Source organism: Coenobita brevimanus, chromosome 56, assembly GCF_032717465.1.
Source record: "Coenobita brevimanus isolate Jiangsu-jjx chromosome 56, ASM3271746v2, whole genome shotgun sequence".
NCBI lineage: Eukaryota > Metazoa > Arthropoda > Malacostraca > Decapoda > Coenobitidae > Coenobita > Coenobita brevimanus.
Window position 1 is genome coordinate 4,070,644 of NC_137009.1, and position 24,356 is coordinate 4,094,999.

General features: G+C 43.9%; 1 pseudogene across 1 annotated transcript in view; it reads right to left on the reverse strand.

The window, feature by feature from the left end:
- LOC145401760 (UDP-glycosyltransferase UGT5-like) overlaps nt 1-24,356 on the reverse strand; it is a 150,093-nt pseudogene that overhangs the window by 48,325 nt on the left and 77,412 nt on the right. The window contains exon 2 of the transcript XR_013897662.1: nt 21,614-21,763. The product of XR_013897662.1 is annotated as a UDP-glycosyltransferase UGT5-like (transcript). The remainder of the gene's footprint in view (nt 1-21,613; nt 21,764-24,356) is intronic.

The window sequence follows — 24,356 nt, forward strand, 5'->3', positions numbered from 1 at the left end:
GATGACGGACTTTGACGGTACAATAGTCTGGTGCTTTGTAGAGACCACTAGCGGGGATGGATCGAACCGAAGAACCAGGACACATGATTGTGACAGAGATGGGAACAGCAAAGAAGAAGTACTGGATATGGTTGAGGTGAGCATGGTGGACCGGGAGGTCAGAAGCTGGGACAAAAGAACAGGCCGAGTAGATGGAATGGTTGCGAACTAAAGCAGACTCACAGGGTGTGGCACTGCTAGGGAAGAGAGCGAAAAGGTGGGCAGCACAGAGATGAGAGGTTGGAGTAAGGGAGGAACATTTCTGGAGGTCTGTGGAAGAAAGGAAAGCAACTGAAAGATGATCATGGGAGAGGAGGAAATATTCTGAAGGAACAGATACTTGTAACAAGGAGTTGTTGAGGTGGAAAGGGAAGGGAATGATGTGGAAAAGGTTAAAGGTTATGGCAAAACGGAGAGGAATATGGACGACGACGTATGTGGTGAGAAGAGTGGCTGCGAGAACAGGATAATAATATTCGAGGGAGGAGTAGGGGAGGACTGGTGAGAGACCGAAGGTGGAGTGAGCCCATTCCAGGACAGAATGGAGAGCTGAGACAGGTACTAAGTCGGCAGTGACACGTCCATTTATAGCATCGACCAGGATACGAACCAAGGTAGAGACTTGAGACAGGAGAGAGTCAATGGCCAGTTGGAGATTATCCATGTTGAGTTTGAGTTAGAAGAACTGAGAGATAACGTTGAGATGTGAAAGGTGGCGTTGTAAGATATCGGTGAAATTGTTTAGAGTGGACGTGACTTCATTGAGGTGGGTCGTGAGCTTCTGTAACATAGTGTGTTGGAGTTTAATGACTCGGCGTTGGGATTCTAGAGCTGAAGCTAAATGAGTGAGATCAGATATGAAGCTAGAAATATCACGGGCAGTAGCAACCCCAAACAAGCCACTCAGAATCTCACCGCCGAAGTCAAAAAGACCTCGGTTCACACGAGAATGACCAACGGGTGTCTGAATGGAAAATGTGTCATTGAGCTCAGTGAATCTGTTACTTATGTATTGCAATTGCCAGGAGAGTGGTAGGAAAAGGTTATAGAGATACTCATTTGGGTTGTGTGTCCCCATGATGGCCGTGAGATGGGTCTTGATTCCGTGGAGCTGGTGCGCGTAGGTATGTAGGGCAATGGCTACGTCGGCCAGGGGCGCAAGATCATAGCGCAAGGAGACCTCGCCTCCTGACCTGACCAAGGCCCCGGGACGTACTCCACCATCGTCCTGACCTGACCCAGACCCCAGGAGGGTCAGCACTGCCAGCAGGGAGATCGCTAATATCGTACCTAGAAAATCAGGGTAGAGTTAATGAGGGAGGTCTTGAAGAGGTTGATGGGCAGAGCGCAGTTTGGATCAATATTGATTGGTTGATGAATGAGCAGGTGGAGGTGGAGAGGAAGGAGACTGAGGGATAGGTGGAGACAAAGTAGACTGAGGGATGTGTGGAGGGGAAGAGGGGGCAGGAGGTTGTGTAAGTGACTCTTCCAACATGAGGCCACGGGGTGGTCGCCTTAAGTCATCGACGTGGACCCATCTGGTGTCCTTAGTGGACAGGTCCTGGAGGTGAAATTTGTTGCCTTGTTAACTGAGGACGCGGTGGGGCCCTGTAAATTTGTCATCCAACTTAGAGGAACGCGTATGGGAATGAGCAAAGACAAGATCGCCTACATTGATGGTGATAGGAGAGGCAGATTTATGTTGGCGCTGCAGCATGTCCTCCTGAGAGGAAGCCAAAGTGGATTGGACATACTGGTGGATTGTCTGGAAGTTGGCCAATTTTAGTTTAACATAATCATCCAGGTTGTAGATGGGCTCTGGCTTTGAGGATAAGAGAGAGTATGGGAGGACCTTGTCAAAACCAAAGAGGACGAAGAAGGGAGATTCAGCAATGGATGCATTGATGGAGCTATTGATTGAGGATGCCACTTGGGGAATCCAGTCATCCCAGGACGAACTATGGGAGCCTAGATGTCTAAGGCACTCTAAGATTTTTCGGTTGTGGCATTCTACAAGGCCACTGGAAGCCGGATGGTTAGGCACGACATTGCACTTACTGATATGAAAGTGGCGACAGATCTCATCTAGAAGGCTATTGTTGAACTCCGTACCATTGTCAGTAAGAATGGTATGAGGGGTACTGAATGGGCAAATTACGTGATCTACAAAGGCACGTGCAACGCTCTTCGCGGTCTTGTCGGAGAGGGGTACGAGGACACATTAGTGGGAGAAGTGGTCGACCACTACGAACAAGTACTCAGCGCCAGATTCTGTGAGAGGTAGTTTTAAGAGATCGATTGAGACAGTTTCCCATGGTCGTGACGGAATGGGTATTGTAAGAGAGGTGCTGGTAAGCCGGTTGATCCTTTGTGGCGGTGGCAGGAGAGGCAAGAGTCACAGTGGGCATGGTTGGCCAATAGTATTTGAGACGTGCTTGGTGCAAGCATCGGTCTTTACCTGGATGGGAAGCTTGAGGAGTATTATGAACAATGTGAAGAACCTTTGGTATCAGGGCAGTGGGGACAACAAGTTGGCATACTTCACGATTGGGCATATCTTTGCCTGTTAGTAGTGTTTTCCTGTACAAGAGATCATCATCTAGCATGAACTCATCTGGTGATACTGGCAGAGTAGGTAAGGTCGAGGCATCACCAGAGTCTAGGAAATAAATGACTTTGGACCAGATGGGGTCTTGGCGCTGAAAGTTTCAAACAACTTCTGACGCTAGTGTAGTGTTTTCAGTTACTTCGGGCTGCAGTGATGTTATAGCTGCTGCTACGTGACGTGAGAGTGCGTCTGCAACTACATTCAACTTGCCTGGTACATATTGAAAAGTGGGATTAAAGTCCTGGATGATGACGGACCATCTAGCTAACCTACCTGTTAGGTTGCGGTTCTTGAACAAATCACATAGTGGAAGGTGGTCTGTTTGGATATGCACTGGATAACCATAGACTATATCTCTGAAATGTTTCAAAGACCAGACTACCGCTAGCGTTCGAGATCTGTGACACTGTAGTTACTTTCAGCGGTTGTAAGGGTGCGACTAGCATATGCTATTACGCCCTTCCTTGATGCTTCATCGAGTTGCATCAAAACGGCACCAAGTCCAGTGCCTGAGGCGTCTGTGCAGAGAAGGAAGGGTGTGTATAATCAGGGAACGCTAGAACAGGGGCATTTACAAGAGCTGTCTTTAGCTCTTGGAAGGCCTGTGACTGGTCGTTAGTCCAAACAAAGGGCACATTCTGCTTGAGTAAGTGGGTCAGAGGAGAGGCGATCTTTGCGTAGCCTTGTATGAATCTACGATAATAGCCACTGAGGCCCAGGAAACTTCGTACAGCTTCGGTAGTGGTAGGTTCTGGGAAGTTAATAATCGCCTTAGTTTTATCCTCATTAGTATGAATGCCTTGTGCATCTACGACATGGCCTAGGAATTTGATTTTCTTTCGCAGGAAGTCACATTTACTGAGATTGATTTTCAGGCCTGCGAGCTGGAGGCGTTCAAAGACTTGCTGGAGTTTGGTAAAATGATCAGGGATGGATTTACTCACAACAATGATATCATCTAGGTAAGCAAAAAGAGTGTCCCATCATACCGCTGAAGACTGAATGGATAAGTCGCATGAACACAGAAGGAGCATTTCTCAGACCAAAAGGAAGTCTCTTAAACTGAAAATGTCCGGAAGGGGTGCTAAAGGCTGTAACTGGGCGAGAGGATTCTTCCATTTCGACCTGCCAGTACCCACTGTGGAGGTCTAAAGATGAAAAGACTACGTTATTTACACCAAGGGATTCTAGCAAATCAGTGAGAACGGATAACGGGAAACGGTCGGGAACGGTGACAGAATTGACCTAACGATAGTCGACTACTGGTCTAAAGTTGCCGTCCTTGTTTGGTACTAAGAAAAGTGGGCTATTCCATGGACTGACGGAGGGCTCAATAATGTCCTGGTCTAACATGTTCTGGACCATTTGATCTGTCTGCTTTCTCTGGCTGTGAGGAAATCGATACGCTGGTATGTAAATCGGCTGAGTTCCTGGTAGAAGTTCAATCGTATGTTTGACAAGGTCTGTTCTACCCATCGGTTCACCGGGTAAGGCAACCACATTTCTGTACGAGGTCAGAAGGTCTAGGAGTTGAGGCATATTTTCTGGGAAATCTGTGCAAGTGAGATGTGAGAGCATATCGGGTGAATATGTCAGTGCAGATCCCGTAGAGTTAATAGTACATACACCGATTGGCGTACTATCATCAGTCTGAATAGTAGGAATTGAGGAATCCTGGCACACCTTTATGGCCGCTGGGTATACTAGGAAGTCTCCTATCTTTACACCACTTTTAAGTTTTAGTGGAGCATTTGTGACACTGAGCAAGTACAGGTAGCATAAACTGTCCTCTAAGACTGTACACCACGCTGACTCATAAGTCAAGCCATTCACACAACACGTCTCAGGTAGTGTTAGTACATCCACTCCTTCTTTCGCACCGGCAACACAAACAGAGACGTTGGTGAACTCACGCGGTAACAAAATTGTGCACGTATTCATTACTACACGTTTCGTCTCTGCGTGTTGGAGAAGATCATTCACATTGTGTGAGGTAGGTAATTGAGACATGTCTGAGTCAGCGATAGTGTTGTCGGGAGAGGAGGTAAGAGCCATTTCCGAAGGCTAAGAAGATGTAGCAGTGGAGATTGAGGAATTTATGTCCTTGCTCGCAGTCAGTAAAGGAATGATCGCTGTATTCTCAGATGATGATAGTGGTGGTTTGGGTTGGGTTGGACTTTTTGGTAGTGATAGGGACAGAGGTAATTGAAGGACTGATTTGATCGTAAGAACAGGACGGGGACATTCCATACTGTAAACTGGGAATCCAGAAATGTCTATTCTACCACAAGCAGGTAATAATGCAATGGAGTGTTGTGCCATGGTGGAGAAACCAATAAGGGCATCTGTGGGATACTGCAAGTCATTAGTGACATGAAATTCAATTGGGATAGGGGGCAAATCTCCGTGTAGTTTGACTTCAAGGGTGACTCTTCTCTTAACCGTAAACTCCAAGCCTTCGACACCACATAGGCGAATGTCCGGTGGTTCTAGGAAACTGACGTGGTTGTGATGTAGTTGAAGAAGATGTAAGGAATTGTCGGAGATCAGATTTACTATAGATCCTGTGTCCAAGAAGAATGACGTTGGTATGTCATGACTGCATCCGAGAATGACTAAACCCGAGGATGTTATAGGACATACATGGCGGATGGGGAGTTGGGTTTCTGGTTCTACATGATATTGGGCTGATACGGGCACGGCGCTTCCCCCGACTGTTGACGGTTGAGGTAACGACATTCCTCAGTGGTGTGAGTCGTGCTGGATTTGTGGTATTTGCAGTGTGGACGACGTGAGTGGGAAGGCATACGCTCTCTGGTTTGGGAGTGAGGGCGTCTGTATGTACGGTCGCAACTGGATGCTCGATGTCCAGGATGACCACAGTGCCAGCAAAGAATCGAAGATTGTCTGTTCCGTCGGGCGCTAGATTGATCACGACCTGCGGTAGGAGAACGATGCGGGGCAGGTCTGCCACGTGTGGTGGGACGGGAGCGAGACTGGTCTGGGGTAGTGGAGGTGTGACAGACTGAGGAGGCTAAGGGTTGGATGGTGCCCTGACGTGTGTAGTTCGAACCGGTTCTTTCATGAATGGCTTTAGTGACCTGAATAATTTTATCTCCTGGATTGAAACCGATTTCCAAGGCTAGCTCTCGCTGTTTAGGAGTAAGCCAGTGAAGGAATTTCAGGTAACCAGTTAAGTCAGCAAGGTTGCTGAGTGAAAGCATTGGAACGCCATTATTGTCTTCTAACCATTTTGTGCCTACCAGTAATTGGAGCATCTCGCTACTAGTTGCTTTCATGGCGGCGGCAGCTTCGCGGAGCTTGGCATGTTGCGCTGGGACTCGCAAGTCCTCATCTAGTTGGTTTAGGAGATTAATGAATCCCATGAGAGACGCTGTATTTGAATGCTGGCAACAAAGGCTGATGAGTTCTGTATGAAAATCAGCAAAGGTACGAATGCTATCGAAATGTCCTGCACGGATCGCGGATCCGATGTCCGATTTACCGTGGTGCAAGCGACCGAGGAGGTAAGCTACTTTGAGCGATTCCTCGGTTATTTGTCTATTGTTTATTTCTGTGTCGACTTCTCTGAGGAAATCATAGACAGACCAAGTTGGGTCCCGGCCGGTAAATTTGGGACGATTGGCATCGTCGAGATAGATAGACTGTGGAGGGTTGGCCATGGCTGGAAGTGCAGAAGGGGCGGTAGGAGAGGAGTGGGAGAGAGAGAAGGTAGTGGTAGTTAAGGGCGAGCAAGACGGGGTATGAAGGGAGGCAGGAGAGGGAGGCAGGAGTAGAGGAAGTAGAAGGGAGTGTAGAGGAGGAGGTATCTGGATTTACGAGTGTAGGATGGGTAGTAAGGGATTCTGCGGGAAGTGAAACGGGAGTCTCAGGTACAGGGCGGTGGTACTCTTTGCCACTTTGTAAATGAGTGATCATGTTAGAGTCGGCAGACGGTGTATGATCAGGTGATGTTTCCGGGTCGAGAGGGCTGGTGTTAAGCGGTTGACGTGGAAAGTATGACATTTAATGCGGCAATGGAAGATGAAATGATGAAGATGGATACATAAGTGGATATGTATAATATAACAATGAGAGAACGGAATACACGAGTAGGTGTGAAAATGAATGAAGGTGCGGGGATGGATGGTTTAAATAAAAGGCGAAGGATGAGATGGATTATAAATAACGTAAGTGAAGATGAAAACGGGGTAATGGAAATGAGATGGAAAAATTTACAATATCCAATCTGTAGAGAAAATCGAGGTATACTATAGTTACACAGTAGAGATGGGATTGACGAGATGTATGACGTGCAGGTGTGGCTGGGCGTAGCGGGGCTGGGGTGGGGCGGGGCGGGGTGGGGCGGGGTGGGGCGGGGCGGGGCGGGGCAGCGGTGGAGAGACAGCTGGACGGAGAGGAGAAGAGACGCTGCGACGGTGATGAGTCACCGGCAGGGAGTGGCGGTCCTAGGAGGCTCACGTAATTCAGACCACATGTGGGTGAAGGCAGGGCGTGGCGGCGATGGGGCCGATGGTGGGTTGAGGGCAGATGTTGGTTCAATGCAGGTGTAGAGCTGTTGAGTAGCAAATGCAGAGAATGGCGGTGGGCAGACAGTGGGCAGACAGTGAGAAGTGGCACCGTGGGGGCAGGATTTATGATGAGTTCGGAACAGGTGCCGGGAACAGGTGCAACAGGTGCGTAGGGCGGCGATCGTGACACTCGTGGGCAGGAACAAGGTGTGTGGGTGGGGTTGTTTGAGAGGTGAGCACTGGTGAGAAAAATTGTACACCCGGAAAGCACAGCCGGTTATTACACCACTAGAGGCACTGAGGAGGGGTGAGGCTGGGAGATGCGAGATGTCGTGTATCTGTGGTGTCACTAAAAATCGGAGGAGGCGGTCAAAATCTGATGGTTCAAAACACCGCTGCTACCAAATGTAACTTGCAATACTTTGGTGATAGAAACTCCGTGTACAAACAGCTAGATAAGGAGTTTATTACGAGCTCACAACAAAATAGTCTGCCCGTCTTGGCTGTCTGCTATGAACTGAACTGTGGCGCCGTCTTCCCAGGCGTGGGGTCCTGGGAAAGTGAGCTAGGTCAGCAAGTTTAGTGGGGGCATGTATGCATTGGGGGAGGACATATATATATCGGGGGTAGACATATTGTGGAGGGGGTACATATATATATATATATATATATATATATATATATATATATATATAAATACAGTTCTTGTCAGAATTATTGAGTGCCCTGCGTCCCTCCTAAGAAAAAAGCCTTTCAACATTATAAAAACATATAAATAATTCATTTTATTTACCTTTAGTGCTTCGTAGGGTAGCCTTTATGTTTCTTCACGGACCTGAGACGTCTTGGAAGTGAAAGAGCGAGGCTCCTGAGGTGCTGGAGGGGTATTTTGTCCCAGGAGTCACAAATGGCAGCTTCCAGCTTTGGCAGAGCTAACGTCCTTCCCTTGGAGACTCTTCTTTACAAGGTACCAGAGGTTTTCAATCGGGTTGAGGTCTGGGCTATTTCCTGGCTAGTCTGTCATGAATGATACCTCGCAGTCACGAAGCCAATTGGTGACCGATTTGGCCTTGTGAGCAGGTGCACCGTCCTGCTGAAACACTCGTGCACCTGTTAGCTCGAATGAATCTGGTAAATGATCACACAGAAGCTCCAGGTAAACATCCTGATTCAGTCTAACATTCTTGGGAAGCACAACAAGCTTCCCCAAACCTTGACCCGAAAACAAGCCCACACCATGAGTGAATTAAGATGTTTAACTGTGCTTTCTACATACTGTGGGTCAAGTGGGTCACTACCTTTGCGTCAATAAACACGTGCTCCTCTGTTACAGGTAACACTAAACGTTGCCTCATCAGACTACAACACTGACAATCATTGCTCCTCACCCCAGTTTAGATATTTATTAGCAAATGCAAGCCTACGAATTCTCTGGCTCTTGGTGAGAAGAGGCTTTTTCACAGGCCTATGACTTGTGTGACCAAGCTCATGCACCCTATGAGACACTGTTCTCACAGACACCTCACCAAACACTTCCGGGTTGCTCTCCTTAATTTTCCTTGCACTCACACGAGGATTAAACTCCACTGCACATTTTAAAACATTAACAGACCTTGGGGAAGTTTTCCTAGGCCTACCAGACCTCGGTTTCTTTGAGGGAACTTCACCACTGTTTTCCAACCGAAACTGCACACACCAATGACGCACTGTCGATCGTGCCACAGCAACCAATTCACTAATTTCCTTTGTCTGGTGGCCTGCCTCCTTTACAGCAATGATCTGAGATATGATTTCACTCGATAGTTCACGGGTAGGTGCCATAACAAAGTGGTGAATCCCAAAACACTGCGGGACACTCGGTAAAAAATGGCGGAATTTGAGAGGGACACGCAGCGGAGTTCCTCTCTCGTAGGCAGCCCGTGGGTGACTGAGGCGGGAACCAACCAGCATGTCGGAAGGCCTCAGGCTACCGTGACATAATGCTCGCGGCACAAACTTGTGGCTCAATTTTTACCCCCCAAAATGGGTGATTCTTTATTGGCCATAAGTACTGCGCACCTGGCGGACAACGCTGAATAATTTTGACGAGTACTATATATATATATATATATATATATATATATATATATATATATTTATATATATATATATCCATCCATCCATCTATTGCCAGACTCGTCAATCCCGTTTGGGGTGGCCACATACAAATCGCCTCCACGTCGTCCTGTCCCCCACCATTTCACTGCCCTGCTCCCAACTCACACCTCCCTCTCTCATATACCTCTCCACCCCATCCCTCCATCTTATCCTCGGCCTCCCCCTCCCCCTTCCCCCCTCCACCTCACTCACATACACTCTCTTCGTCAGTCTTTCACCCTCCATCCTCTCCACATGGCCAAACCACCTCAGTGTGTTCCTCATAACACTTCCTATCACATCGACATCCACACCACAATGCTCGTTTATATTCGCATTCATCAGCCTGTCTCTCCATGTGACTCCACAGGCTCCTCTTAAATAACTCATTTCCACTGCTCTCACTCTTGACTTGTGTCCTTCCAACAATGTCCAAGCTTCACTTCCATACGCTAGAGATGGTATCACAATATTGTCATGTAGTAACTTTTTCACTTCCATGCTCACTTCCCTGTTTCTCATCACTGCTTTCAAAGAACCAGCAGCCTTTCTTCCCTGCTGTACCCTTTCAAGCACTTCACCCTCCAAACCTCCCTCCTTACTCATCACACTACCCAAGTACTTAAACATACTCACATTTTCCAATTCCTCACCATCCAACCTCGCTGTACATTCACTGACTTCACCTCTCTCAAAGACCATCACTTTATTCTTCCTTACATTCACCATTAGATTCCGTTACTTGCACACTCTCCGAAACTCATCCACCAAGCCTTGCAGCTCCCCTTCGTCTTCACTCAATAACACAGTATCATCTGCAAACAACAGTACAGGGAGTTTCCAAACACTATCCTTTCTCACCAGGGCCACTCCAACATCCACTACCCTACCTTGTACCTCTTTTATTACCCCATCCATGAACAGATTGAACAACCATGGAGACATGACACATCCCCGTTTCAACCCAACCTCCAAAAAGAAAAAATCACTTAGTTCACCATGCACACACCCTGCAGCCTTAGCACCATCATACATTCTCTTCACAGCATTCAACAACTTTCCATCTACTCCATTATATTCTTAATACTTTCCACAATCCTTGTCTATCCACCCTGTCATATGCTTTCTCCAAATCCATGAAAGCCGCATACAACTTCTTTCCCTTCTCTAGAAACTTTTCCACTAAAGATCTAAGAATGAATATCTGATCTACACAACCTCTTCCCTTCCTAAAGCCTCCCTGTTCTTCTCCAACTAATTCCTCTGTTCTTTCTCTAACTCTGTCAATAAGTCTCCTACCATACACTTTTCCTAATTATACTAAGAAGACAAATGCCCCTATGATTACCACACACTTCTTTTTCCTCTTTTCCTTTGTACGAGGGAATAATTATACCTGACTTCCAATCCTCCAGGACTCTACGTTCCTCCCAGGCCAATCTGCACATCTTCCACATCCATTCTACTACTATCTCTCCCCCATGCTTCAGCATTTCACCACACACTCCATCAATTCCTGGGGCTTTCGTCAATTTAACTCTCTTCATTGCTTCCACAACTTCTATCCTACTGATTTCTTCCTGTCTTCTCATCTCCCTCCTTCTCCCAGCCATTCCCCAGCCATTTATACTTGCATTACTTCCATCCTTTATGTTCAACAATTCCTTAAAGTGTTCTCTCCATCTGCTCACTTTTTCTCCCTTCTCCACTAGTAATTTACCATTTTTATCTTTCACTCCCCTGCTAACCGCACTTCCACCCTGTCTTACTCTCTTCACCTCTTTCCAGAACATCTTACAGTCCCTCCACTTTACACTCAAATTTCTTCCAAATTCCTCATCCACTCTCTTCTTATTCTCTCTTACTAACCTTTTCACCTCTCTCTTTCTTTCTACATATAACTCTCTCTTCCGCCTCTGAACTTCTTCCACGCCCCTATTTCTCATCCATTCATTGTATGCTTTCTTCTTTTGTGCCACAGCCTGTCTCACCTCTTCAGTCCACCACGCTGTTCCTTGCACCCCCCTCCGTCTTCTCTTCCTCCCACACCCCACATCAAATGCTGCACATATTTCTTCTGTAAATATCCTGCACACACCTTCCACGTCTCCCATCTGCTCCAATTCATATTTGCCCAATCGTTCCTCCACTTCTTTCTCATACTCTGCCTTTTTCTCATCCTCTTGTAACCTTTCCACTCTCCTTGTAACTACTCCTTCCTCTCGTCTTTCCCTTCTTCTATTCCTCCATCTTACTTGTATCCTAATTCTGGCCACCACCAAGTAATGGTCAGAAAGTCCACTCCCCCAATCTCTATAAGCTCTTGGATCCATTACACATCTTCGCATCCTTTCATCCACACACACATAATCGATCATTGCCTTCCTTTCATTCAGTTCTCATCACTCGCCATGTATACCTGTGGCTCATTTTATGCCTGAAGAGGGTATTGGGTATCACCAACCCCCTCCCAGCACAAATGTCCACTAATGCACTGCCATTCTCATCTATGCAGCAGACACACCTCACTCACCAACTATTCCATCCACTTTCACATTCCCTACTTTACCATTCATATCACCGATCAAAAACACTCTCTCATTCCTTTCAAACTTTTCCCTGCACACTTCCACATTTGTCCAGAACTCTTCTATCACTCTGCTAGCACGATCTTGCGTTGGCACATACACACACACAATCGCCCACATTTGTACTCTAACTTTCAACTTTACCCACACAATCCTTGACCCAACTGATCCATACTGTCTTATGCTCTTCTTCCATCTTTTACTCACAACTATACATACTCCTTCCTTTGCCCTCTCATTCTCACCTACTCCTGCACATATACCCCATCCATACTCCCATTCTCTCACACTTTCTCCTCTCCATTTTGTTTCAGTCATTCCACATACATCCACTTTTGCACCCTCAAGCACCTGGACAATCTCTCTCTCTTTCACCTCATCATTTGCTCCTCTTACATTCCACGTAGCCATAACCAAGTCCTTTGTTCGGTCCTGGGTCGTCATCATTTGATCAGTCTTTGTCCGAGGCTTCTTGTTTGTTTTTTTAGTTAGTTGTTTTCCGGGGAGGGGCACTAACCCTCCGCCAGCCCTTTTAGCCACCTTTTACGACAAGCAGGGATACTGCGGGAGTATTCTTGAAAACCCCCCCTACCCCCAGGGGTATATATATATATATATATATATAGATAGATAGATAGATAGATAATATATATATATATATAGATAGATAGATAGATAATATATATATATATATAGATATATATATATATACACAACGCATCTTTTACTGGGTATTATGTTTTTTTCTCCTACACACAACCATCCTTGTTTAGAACTGTTGCTTAGTATGGGCAACACCTCAGAAATATTCCTGGATCCGCCCCTGTATTCAGTGGTGGAGGAGAAATAATTACCTGATATACATCTACAACAGCATCTACAGTATATGATCAAATACTGTAGTGTCAAAATTTACCATTCCTGTATAAACTCAATGGCATAATTATTTAACAAGCCAAGGGCAGTGACTGATATTATAAATATTGCAACTGTTCAAGACGAAAAGGGGTTCAAGGAACAACATGGCGGAATGAAGATGTGAGACAAGCTGTGGAAGAAAAGAAAAAAGCATATAGTGAATGAATAAAGAACAGTGACACGGGGGAAGCTGAGAGACTGAAGACAGAGTTATATGTGAAGAGCAAAAGAATGGTGAAAAAATTAGTAAGAGAGAACAAGAAGAGAGTGGGTGAGGAATTTGGAAGGAATGTGAGGGTAAATTGGAGAAATCGTAAGAAAATGTTCTGGAAGGAGGTAAAGAGAGTTAGGTTGATAAAGAAGATGGTAGGAGAATGAAACCTAAACATGACTGATTGAGAGTGGAGAAGGGAGAGAAAGTGGGCAACGAACTCTTAAACATAGTTATTCAGAGCAATGCGAGTATAAGTGGTTGGGGAATGGCTGGGAGGAGGATGGAGGTGAGATGGGAGGAAAAGATCAGTAAGATGGAAGTTATAGAAGCAATAACTAAAATTAAAATAAGGAAAGCCCCAGGCATTGATGGAGTGTGTGGTGGAATGCTGAGGCATGGCAGAGAGAGAGCAGTAGAACGAATATGGACGATGTGCAGATTGGCCTGGGAGGAAGGTAGAGTCCCGGAAAACGAAGTCAGGTATCATTATTTCCTTGTTCAAATGAAAAGGGGAAGATGAAGTGTTTGGTAATCATATGGTGGGATACTTATTGACAGAGTTAGGGAAAATAACAGAGGAATTATTTGGAGAAGAACAGGGAGGTTTTTAGGAAAGGAAGACATTGATTAGATCAGATATTCGACCTTTGGTCTATGTTGGAAAAATTTCTATGGAAGGGAAAAAAGTTGCATGCAGCCTTCAAGGATTTAGAGAATGCATATGACAGAGTGGAGAGAGAAGGAATATGGAAAACATTAAGAATATATGGAATAAATGGGAACTTACTGAATGCCGCAAAGAGTATGTATGAGTGCCAAGGCTGCAGTGCATGGGGTATTTCCATCTGAATGTTGGCTTGAAACAGGGATGTGTCATGTCTCCATGGTTGTTCAATTTGTATATGGATGGGGTTATAAAAGAGATACAAGGTAGGGCAGTGGTTGTTGGAGTGGTCCTAATGAGAGACGGCAGGGTTTGGAAACATCCTGTACTGTTGTTTGAAGATCAGAATGTATTGTTAAGTGAAGACGAAGGGGGACTGCAAGGTTTGATGAATGAGTTTGAGAGTGTTTAAGAAACGGAATCTGAAGGCTAATGTATGGAAGAGTAAAGTCATGGTCTTCGATAGAAATGAAGTCACTATATATATGGCGAGGAAATGGAAAATGTGGGTGCGTTTACATACTTGTGTAGCGCATTGAGTGACCCTTGTTACACGGTGTTGGGAATAGTACCTTAAATACAGACATGTCTGAGATTTCAGACATACCTTTGGTGGTTAAAAAATATATATATGTATAAAAATGGTACAAATTTTATTCCTGTCTTTTATACAGGAAATAAATGCATTTTTAAAGCAAATTATCTATTACTTACATTTCGAAATGAAACCAGCATTGAAGAAAAAAATATGAAGAAAATTGTAAAACAAGAAAAAAAAAAAAGTCAGTCTTCTAAGGATTGCAGCTAGCCTCAGTGTTGAAGTATGCTGCTGAAACTTAGCACACGTGGAGTCCACCCGTCCCCCGGGATGCTCCAGTTCCCCCAGGCCTTATGCCGCATAGATTGCTGTGGACCGTCCTGTAAAATGAAGGGTATGTTTCAACAAGGAGAAAAAAAAAATAGTGTTGCACCCACTCCCAGTCCAATAGCAAGGGGATGTGGACTGACGTCACAAAGCTGTCAAACTCGTCGATCATCATCTGGAGACGAGCTGTCACGAGGCCAACGTTGTCTTGTAGAAGAAGCTGCATGACGGCATTGGGGCCGTGATGCCTGAGTGGTGGCACTTGGGTTGGAATGCCTCCTGCTGGAGCACTGGGGCAAGGCAGTGCAGGGGGTAAGGTGTCAGAGGAGGAGGACGAAGGCACAGACTCTGGGTTGTCAGCATCAAAATCTTCCTCAGCAAGGTCAGGAGATGCTGGGCAAGAAGCACGGAAGGAGGGAGGGTGACTGAGGTCACGTGATGCAGACTGCAACGTGGCCCGCCTGCCTCGCCGTTTTGTCTCCCGCACTGGCTGATGCGCAGTTGGGGATGATGCGGGTAGAGGGTGGTGTGAGGAGCCAAGTTAGGGTTCAATTGGGTAAACGGGGCTGTGGATCGGCGATGTCCTATTTCACAGGTATGTCCAGGTTTCCGGACAATGGGGCTTTAAATCTATGGTAGAAACAGGAGCCACACGAATGCACTTCACACGGCAACAGTACATCTCAAACTGAGATGTTGTGGGCAGCCAGCCTCATGGGCCTAACACCATCTTGTCCGCAACGCAAAATGGGGCTCTTGCTGGAATCTCAGACAAGCCTGTTTATCTAGAGGTAAGGATGGAAGTTTGGAGGATGAAGTGCTTGAATGGGTACAACAAGGAAGAATGGTTGCTGGTTGTTTAAAAGCAGTGAAAAAAGGTAGGGAGTGAGCATGGAATTAAAAAAAAAAGTCGCTGGATAATAGTGTTGTGATACCAACTCCAACGTATGGAAGTGAAGCTTGGACCTTGTTGGAGGGACACAAGTCAGGAGTGACAGCAGTGGAAATGAGTTATCTGAGAGGAGCATGTGGAATTACATGGAAAAGAGACTGACAAATGTAGAAGTGAAGAGGCGTTGTGGTGTGGATGTGGATGTGGTAGAAAGTGTTAGAAGTAAATTAAGTTGGTTACGCCATGTGGAGAGAATGGAGAGTGCGACACTTACAAGGAGAGAGTATGTCAGTGAGCTGGAGGGGAGGAGACGAAGGGGGAGGTCGAGGATGAGATGGAGAGATGGAGTGGAGAAGAATATGAGGGACGGGGGTGTGAACTGGGGGGAGCGCAGTCTCTCTCTCTCTCTCTCTCTCTCGTATATGCAATTAAGTCACCTGATTGCGCAATATGAGGACACTCACTCTCTCCCTCTCTCTCTCTCTCTTTCTCTCTGTCGTGTGTGTGTGTGTGTGTGTGTGTGTGTGTGTGTGTGTGTGTGTGTGCAATTAAAATGGACTGGCAATTACGGGTAAATGTATCATGCGGTAATTTGCGGTCAGTATGTAATTTGGTACAGGTAAGTAACGAGCAGTTTTAAGTATACAGGATAGTCCGTAATTAGCTCTTCATTAGAGGCAAGTATATTATTCGGTAGTCAGCGATCACCATGTAATTAGATACTGGTAATTAACGAGTCATTTTATATATACAGGATAGTCCGTAATTAGCGCTTCGTTAGGGGCTCCCATGGCGGTTGCTTGCTTCTTGCTGGGTGTGGGCAGTGTGGCAGGGGGGGTAGGAAAATAAATGATATAGGGTAGACATTGATAACCACACACACACACACACACACACACACACACACACACACACACACACACACACACACACATTTAAAACATAGCATCCGATCTATCTCCGAGGGTATGGGTGTAATTAATGTAATTCATTATGAAGTCAAAATAACATCTGTTACGGGTGAGGCTCGTTCTGCCCTAAGCTAACTAAACCCGTCAGACAGTAGTAAGAATAAAGTAGCGGTTCACTTGAGGAATAAATTATTTAGAGAGTGTCAGTCTGTTAGTGTATATGCCTGCATATGTTTTGCGTCTTCCTCTCCGGGATAGTCGTATTTCCACTGAAACTAAATACAATTTTTTGGCAGCAAAAATAATAAAGGACCAGTAAATATGATCTGATAATTCCAATTATGTGAACCAGTAATTCGATAACTGCCTGCCTCACTTTCCTTTATTTTACCTGTTTGTTTACCTTTCGTCTTCATCTACGGAAAGGGTTTAGTCTCACTTAAGCTGAATAATATAGTCTCCCTTTAGCAGGAGCGGAGTAGCAATCGATGGTTACTTATAATTGGGAATCTGTCTTTCCTTCAGTCCACCTGTCCCATTTTCCTTTCACGTCTTCCTCAACGTATACGAGGGTCTGTTACCATTTAATCTGAGTCATGTCATCTGGTGGAACCAAGAATAAAATAAATCAACGTGAATCCATCATCCAGAGTCTGTCTTTGTCTGTCTGCCTGTCTGTCCTATGCAGGAGGCGTATTTTTTCCGAAGTTGGACCTAATCGTTTGCCTTTAGCAAGAATAAAATAGCGTTCATCCTGAATCTCAACTGGCGTGTGTCTGTCTGTGTGTTTTCTTTCCCTTGCTAGAATGGTTTATATTCACCTTGGCTTACTAAATGTGTTTGGTGATATTTAGAATAAAATTAACAAGTTTGATGAATCTGTCTAAGGCGTAGCTATGTCTGTCTTTCAGTCAGTTTTTCTGTCGCCTGTACATCTCGCTGCAGCTGACTTCTATCCGACAACATGATTCTCTACCAGACAGAATTACGGAAGAACTTGAATGTTATGGGATATAATTCAGTAATTTATATTTGAAACCAATATAACGTTCATAACTTTTTGCATCACGTTTTTTGTTCTGTTACTGTGCAATTGGAATTTCTTCAAATGTTTTTACGTAACATGGAATCCACAACATGTAATAAGTATCGTGACCTGCTTTGAACCGCGAAAAAAAGGAGTGAGCAACGTCTCGATCAAGGGAGGTGGTGGTGGTACTTGCGGGAGGAGATGGGGGAGGAAGAGGGGAGGGGAGAGGAGGGGGTTTAGAGCTTTGTCTGAACACCAGATCAATCTTGCTTTCCTGTCCCCGGCATCGACAAGGCCTGGATACTTTCTCTGGATCGCGACTGTAATTTTGTTTCAGCTAGGCAAATTATATGTGATTCCTTTTCTTTGGTATAGTCTTTCATCTCTAATAATTTAGATACCATTCCATCTACATTTGGGTACATCAACTTAATTTTGTTTACATACTTGCCATAGCTGAGTCTACTACCTTCCTTCTTTTTATTCCCTGTTGTTTATATACCACTTTCGTACCTGCAATCCAATTACTTTGTAAAAATATTTATTCTTCTCTTCCTCTGATCTTTCCTCATTCTTTGTTTTTCTTTCCTCTCTCTTCTCCTTTAATGTTTCCAATTCCTCTTGAGTTAGGCATATTTTTATCCATACTTTTAAAAATTCCTCTTTTTCATGAGTTTGTTGGCATTTTTTAACACTTCCTCTACATTGTTTGCACTCTGGAAGGATACTTTTAGGGGTCTTGACTTACTTCTCTCATATATCCCTAGCCTTTTAAGTTCTCCTATATCATTATAACAGATATCCTTTGATACATGCTTCAGTATGTTCATTATATTTTCCATCTCCTTTTTATCCCTTGAAATTCTTTTTTTTTTCTTCTTCTTCAGCTATGCTACTGATTACAATAGATTTGTTAATCTCTAAAGCTTCCCTGACTGGTTTTGGGTCGTTTTTTTATTTCTTTCACTTCCTCCTTTGTTTTTTGTTTTTTACCTTTGTATCTGTATCATTCTTTACTTTCATCACTTCAACATATGTAGTTTGTACCTCTTCTTTGTAATTTCTCACCATTTTATCTACCTGTCATTTTCTCTTCAATATTACTACTTTGAGCTATCGCACTGCTTGCTTGCCTGATTTTCTCCGTATCATTTCTGAAACATCCATAATTCTGTCATGGCTGACAGCTGTACAAATGTACATCCCATTTCAGTAGCCTTCGTTCTCAATGTATTTTCCACAGCTGATAGTTCATTTATTGCTATGGCTTTTCTGTTTATTTCCTTTATTAATTCTTCATTATTTATTATTATTATTTTTTTTTTCTGTGTGTGTAGCTCATTCTTGATTTCACTGATTTGCATTTGAATACTTCTCTCTAGTTATTTACTTTTCAACTAACTTATCGTAAGTTGCCTGTTCAACCAGTTCTGGGTAGAAGTCATCATCCTGTTTTTTATCCTTGTCTCTTATCTTAGCACCTTCTACAGGCATCTTTCCAAAATATGAAGTCATCTTAGACTGAAGATAATCTCTACTTACAGTATTGCATTACTGCCATTTGCTCGCGTTGGTGTTGTCTTTCTGACGTAAGGAAACTCAGCACACTCCTTGACACTGATTTATAGATGTTTACTTACTTTAGGCTACAAAGTCTTTGCTATTACTTGTATTACGATGTTAGATCATTACTTAAGTTAGCCTAACGAGCTTGACCCATAAACAGATACAACTTAGGTATCCCCAGGGCGAAGCTCAATGATATACAGTCGTGGTGATGAATAATTACCTATCCTCCGGCACCCCATGTCTCGGCTCAGGCTAGCTCATTTATGCGCGGCAAGTCACAGCGAAGTAAGAGGGGCTGACAGGGAGGGGCCAGAGAAAGAAGGGAAGGTGGGTGGGGGGACTGATGATGGTGCGGGAGGGAATGAGGGGGGGGAGGGAGAATGAATGCAGTGGTGGTGACATTATTTGTCTATATTCTTCCATTCAGGGCATGATATAAAGGAGATAATATTCAGTAGATAATGCTGCATTACACCTTGTATAGCGGCGTCAGATAGCAAGCTTTAAAAAGGAGATGATATTACGAGCTAGCTCGCGAGAGAAATGTACTGACGTGAGAGATCAATCATTAGTGCGGAACCAGATTATTTGTATTTACCCAGATATTTTGACTTCGGACCCAGAATAGAATATGGATGGCTTTGACTGCCGTCATGTTTGTGTAAGAAACACCCTCTACGCATACAAAGAGTTAATTTTTGGAACTAAATATCATAATGCAACCTTCGACATGGCTGTGTCCACAGTAAATATGATCATCCTCTTGGTATACACTCCCTCTATATCAGTGTTTCTCAACCGGGGTTCCCGGAACTCTAGGGTTCCGCCAGAGGTCGCTAGGCGTTCCCAGAGAAATAGTGATAAATAGGCTAATCATATGTAAACGCATTTCTGAGTAATTTTTGTGTTTAATTTCATTATCGTAATTTTACTATACACGTACGTCATATTCTTGGAACATTCTTAGGTATTATCTTATAGTCTTAACCTGTTATAACATTTAAAAGTATAATAATTATAGGGAGTATACTTAGCGACGTCTTTACGCCACGAGTTAAACCTCCTTTAGTGGTCAGTAGACTGGAGTTATACGTGTCGGATTCGTGTATCATCAAGTGACTCACTCGAGTACAGGGCATATGCGCGGCCTCCATCAGTACTGTATGTACTTCCTGGCATGCTGGTACAGTCCCTCATTCACCCACGTTATTTAGTAAATGTTACCCATCAATCAGGGATTTTATATGAATTTTAACAGTTTAAGTATGTATATGATTTTGTTAGTTCATGAGAAGTTTATGCTCTCTCTCTCTCTCTCTCTCTCTCTTCCAAGGTTAGATCTTCTGTTTGCCTTAATTTGCTCCAGTTTTATTGGTTTAAGTTTTATTTATCAAGTTATTGTAGTAGTAGTAGTAGTTATTATCTGTTTTCGTTCTGTTTTTGTGTTATATATGATATTGGTTAGTCATGTTTATTTTTTTTGTGTGAATGAAAACTGTATGAGGTCCCTTGAACAAGCAGTTTGATTTCAGTTATTTATTTTTAATTATTTATTATTATTATTTTTTCAGTCAATATATTTGAGATAAACGGAAGTTATTTTTTGCTTAAACCAGTTCAGAAAAAACATGTTCTCTTTATGAACTTTATACAAGAGAAAGAAAGATATTAATAATGATATATAGAGCTTTTTATGTAAGGGTTCCCTGAGACATGAAAATTATTTCAAGGGTTCCATAAGGATAAAAAGGTTGAGAAACGCTGCTCAATACAGTCACGATCATGTCATTATGGCATTTCTATGTGAATAGGCTATTTAAAATAATTGTGCATAATCGGTAAATACCTTTGATGTCTGTGCACATGGGTTAATATAATAACGATATATCTCATAAGCTGTTAGAAGGAATATGAAACAAAATCCTTCTCAAACTATCAAAGTATATCTATGTCAAGGTTTACCGACACTGTTCAAACCAAAGCAACCAGAAAAGCCTTAGTAAGTAGTCAAATGGCCTCCTGCCTCAATAACCTCTAGTTGTCTTCGCGGCAGCGAGGAAACAGTGTTGCTAATGGTTTGCTGGTTTCGTCTGAACAGCTCTCACTCGTCCTCGGTGTGCTGGAGGAGGCGGGCACGTGTCCTCTCGTTCTCTGGCTCCCACGCGTTGACAATCTTGGTCCACACAGTCTCGATGGCTCTGCACTAATGTTTGATCTGTCACGTCAGTATATTTCTCTCACGAGGTAGCCCTTGATATCAGCACCTATCTAAAGCTTGTTATCTAATGCCGCTGTACAAGGTGTAATGCAGCAATATCTACCAAATATTACCTCCTTTATATCATGCTCTGAATGAAAGAAAATAGACAAATAATGTGATCATCACTTCGCATTGATTCTCCTTCCCCTGCCTCCCCTCCCACACTCTATTCCCGCACCATCACTCGTCCTCCCACTCACCTTCCCTTCTCTCTCTGGCCCCTCCTTCTCAGCCCCTCTTACGCCACTGTGACTTGCCACGCATAAAGAAGCCAGCCTGAGGCACAAGGTATCGGAGGATAGGTGATTATTCATGACCACGACTGTACGTCCGACTCGTGTGTGTGTGTGTGTGTGTGTGTGTGTGTGTGTGTGTGTAATAAGTCACCTGATTGCCATGGTCTGCCAGTGCGTTGACGATGCCCATAAAGAAGTTCTTGTGGCTCTTTGACCCTAAAGGACTGAGGAAGAGGATACGACCCGCCTGCACAGATGACACACACGCCACCGCAGCCACCAGCAGCAACCACACCTGCATCTGCAAACCACAATGTACAGTTAGGGAAGCTTGTGGTTAGGTGGTTTGCAAGGACGCATCTCTTAATATTGTTTCACACAATGATTTTGCCTGGCGTGGATTATTCTAATGCAATATGGATTGGCCTACCAAGTATCTTCTGACTGCTGAATTGTTAAAATATCTGTTGGCACGTTCAGTTTCGTTGCTGATGTTCCTTTGCGTCTCTATGAATTAGCTGTTGTTCAGTCATCTAGCTCTGATCGGTCGTTTTCGCATGTGGCCTCTTGGTTACCGGTATATAATACTTGTAAATCGCCTTTATCCATGAGACTGTTGACCTCAACTGAGTCATTTAAGGGCAGCTCAAAGTCTTTGTCTTTTAGTGAAGCTGAAGTCTTGAAAGAAGTTTTCTGATGGATATTTACAGGGTTTAGTTATTAACACTTCTCCAGACAAAGTATGTATTGTACTGCATATTAATAATGTCACAGTACTTTTAAGCGTGAAAGTAAAAGCGTGTTTGAGCGCTAGTGAATTTCACTGGACGAGCTGACGCTTTGGAGAACCAAAAGATCACATTATTGATATTATTATTGTTATTATTATTACTATTATTATTATTATCATCATTATTATTATTATTTTAGCGTTACTATCCAACACGCACTGCCATGCCATATGAACATCTCTGGTAAGAGCATCACGTCAGTTCCAACTTGTGTTAGGCTGAATAAACACCTAAGTGTGACCATAGCAACGAAAGATTGAACTGCACTGATGTCCAGAATGTGGACGGAACGGTCATGAACATTTAGCAGTTAATACTTGCCGCCCAGGCGCTGCAGGTAGCCAGTCTGTGGTAGAGGAACTTTGTGAAAATACCAAACTTATATATAAACTGTATTTTATCTTCATTTTAAATTAGTAAGAGTATGTGAGAGGGACTTTCTCAAAGTTCACCATATTCTTAATTAAAAAAAAAAAAAAACTTAATTCTCATATCACTTGACTTACTGCAACGCCGAGAATTTGGGCACCCCACTGCCAACACAAAGCATTGCTCGGTATGCCTCAGTCAGGCCTCATGCACGGACCCGCCACACTACTTCCATGACGGGTCATTGTGGGTCGATATGAGACAAAAGATATAATAAGTCGGTCCCATATGACCTTGGCCTTTGACCCCTTGACCTTGCTGAACTACTCAGTTCATCTTTTCGTAATTCATCACTGACAAAAGTCTGGTCCAAAATCGTCAAGGGGTAAGGAGATATGGCACCCACATCCATATGACCTTGATTTCGCTGACCTAATTAGTTCATCGTCCCTTCATTCTGTACCACCTACACAGATTTGGTCGAAATCCATCGACGGGTTCAGGAGATTGTGCGCCCACACCAATATATCCTTCACTTTTAACCCCTTGACCTCGCTGACCTAATCAGGTCATCGTCCCTTCATACTGTATCACTGACAAAATTTTGGTAGAAATCTGTCAAGGAGTTCAAGAGATACTGCGCCCATAAGGATAAACTAAGTCGAATGACTTTGACCTTTGATCCCTTGACCTTGCTGACCTAATCAGTTTATTGTCTCATCATGCTGTATCACTGCTGACCTAATAAGTTTATTGTCTGATCATGCTGTATGACTGCTGACCTAACAAGTTTATTGTCTCATCATGCTGTATCACTGCTGACCTAATAAGTTTATTGTTGCATCATGCTGTATCACTGACAAAGGTTTGGTTGAAATCTGTCCAGAGGTTCAGGAGATATCGCACCTATAAGTGTTATGCAAGCACAGACCCACGAACGCACGCACGGACAGACAAACTAATCACTTGATGCCTCCTCCACCATAGGTGGGTAGAGGCATAATGAGGCTAGGAATTTTTAGAGTGATAAAATTTGATTAGGCATTGTTTAAAAGATGATCTGGCACTTCAGTGATGAAAAATGGTTCAGAAACATTGATTTTATGAGATTTATGTGTGATCGAATTGGGCGATGTCTGGTACGCTGTCATTATATCCAAACTCTCCAGTTATGCTTAGGTACGAGTCACAGTTGGTGACGTGCTTATTTCTTTTCCTTGGAATTCAAACAGTAAAATCACTTCATCCAATTTCGAAAGTGAAATAGCAGTGATAATGGTGAAGCTGAACAATTCTAATGCTTCACATCATTTTCAACAAAATCTGCTGGGCTGGAATACGTTCTTCTTGCTCAAACATGTTCCACACAAACGTATAGATACCTTCTACCGTTTCCTAAAGAGCAATACTAAATTTTTCGGTATGCGGAGATTCATTACATAAGTTGCCAGTCGAGCAGAGCAGTACTCCCAAGATGGGTGGAAAGCTGATGACAGGGAGAGCTGGAACTCAGCCCTTGGGACTAGTTCCTGACTAGTCCCTTTGCTGAACTTTTTCAGTGTTTCAGTAACACAGAGAGTAGGCCAGCACGCTCTCAAATACATGTTTCTTTAACTGTCAGCACCAAACTACATTCACAGTACACACTACACTTCCTTTTCAAAACTTAAAAATTAAAAATGGAGTCGATAAACCATGCCTTGGAGTCCCCAGAGGGGGGGGGGACCATAAATG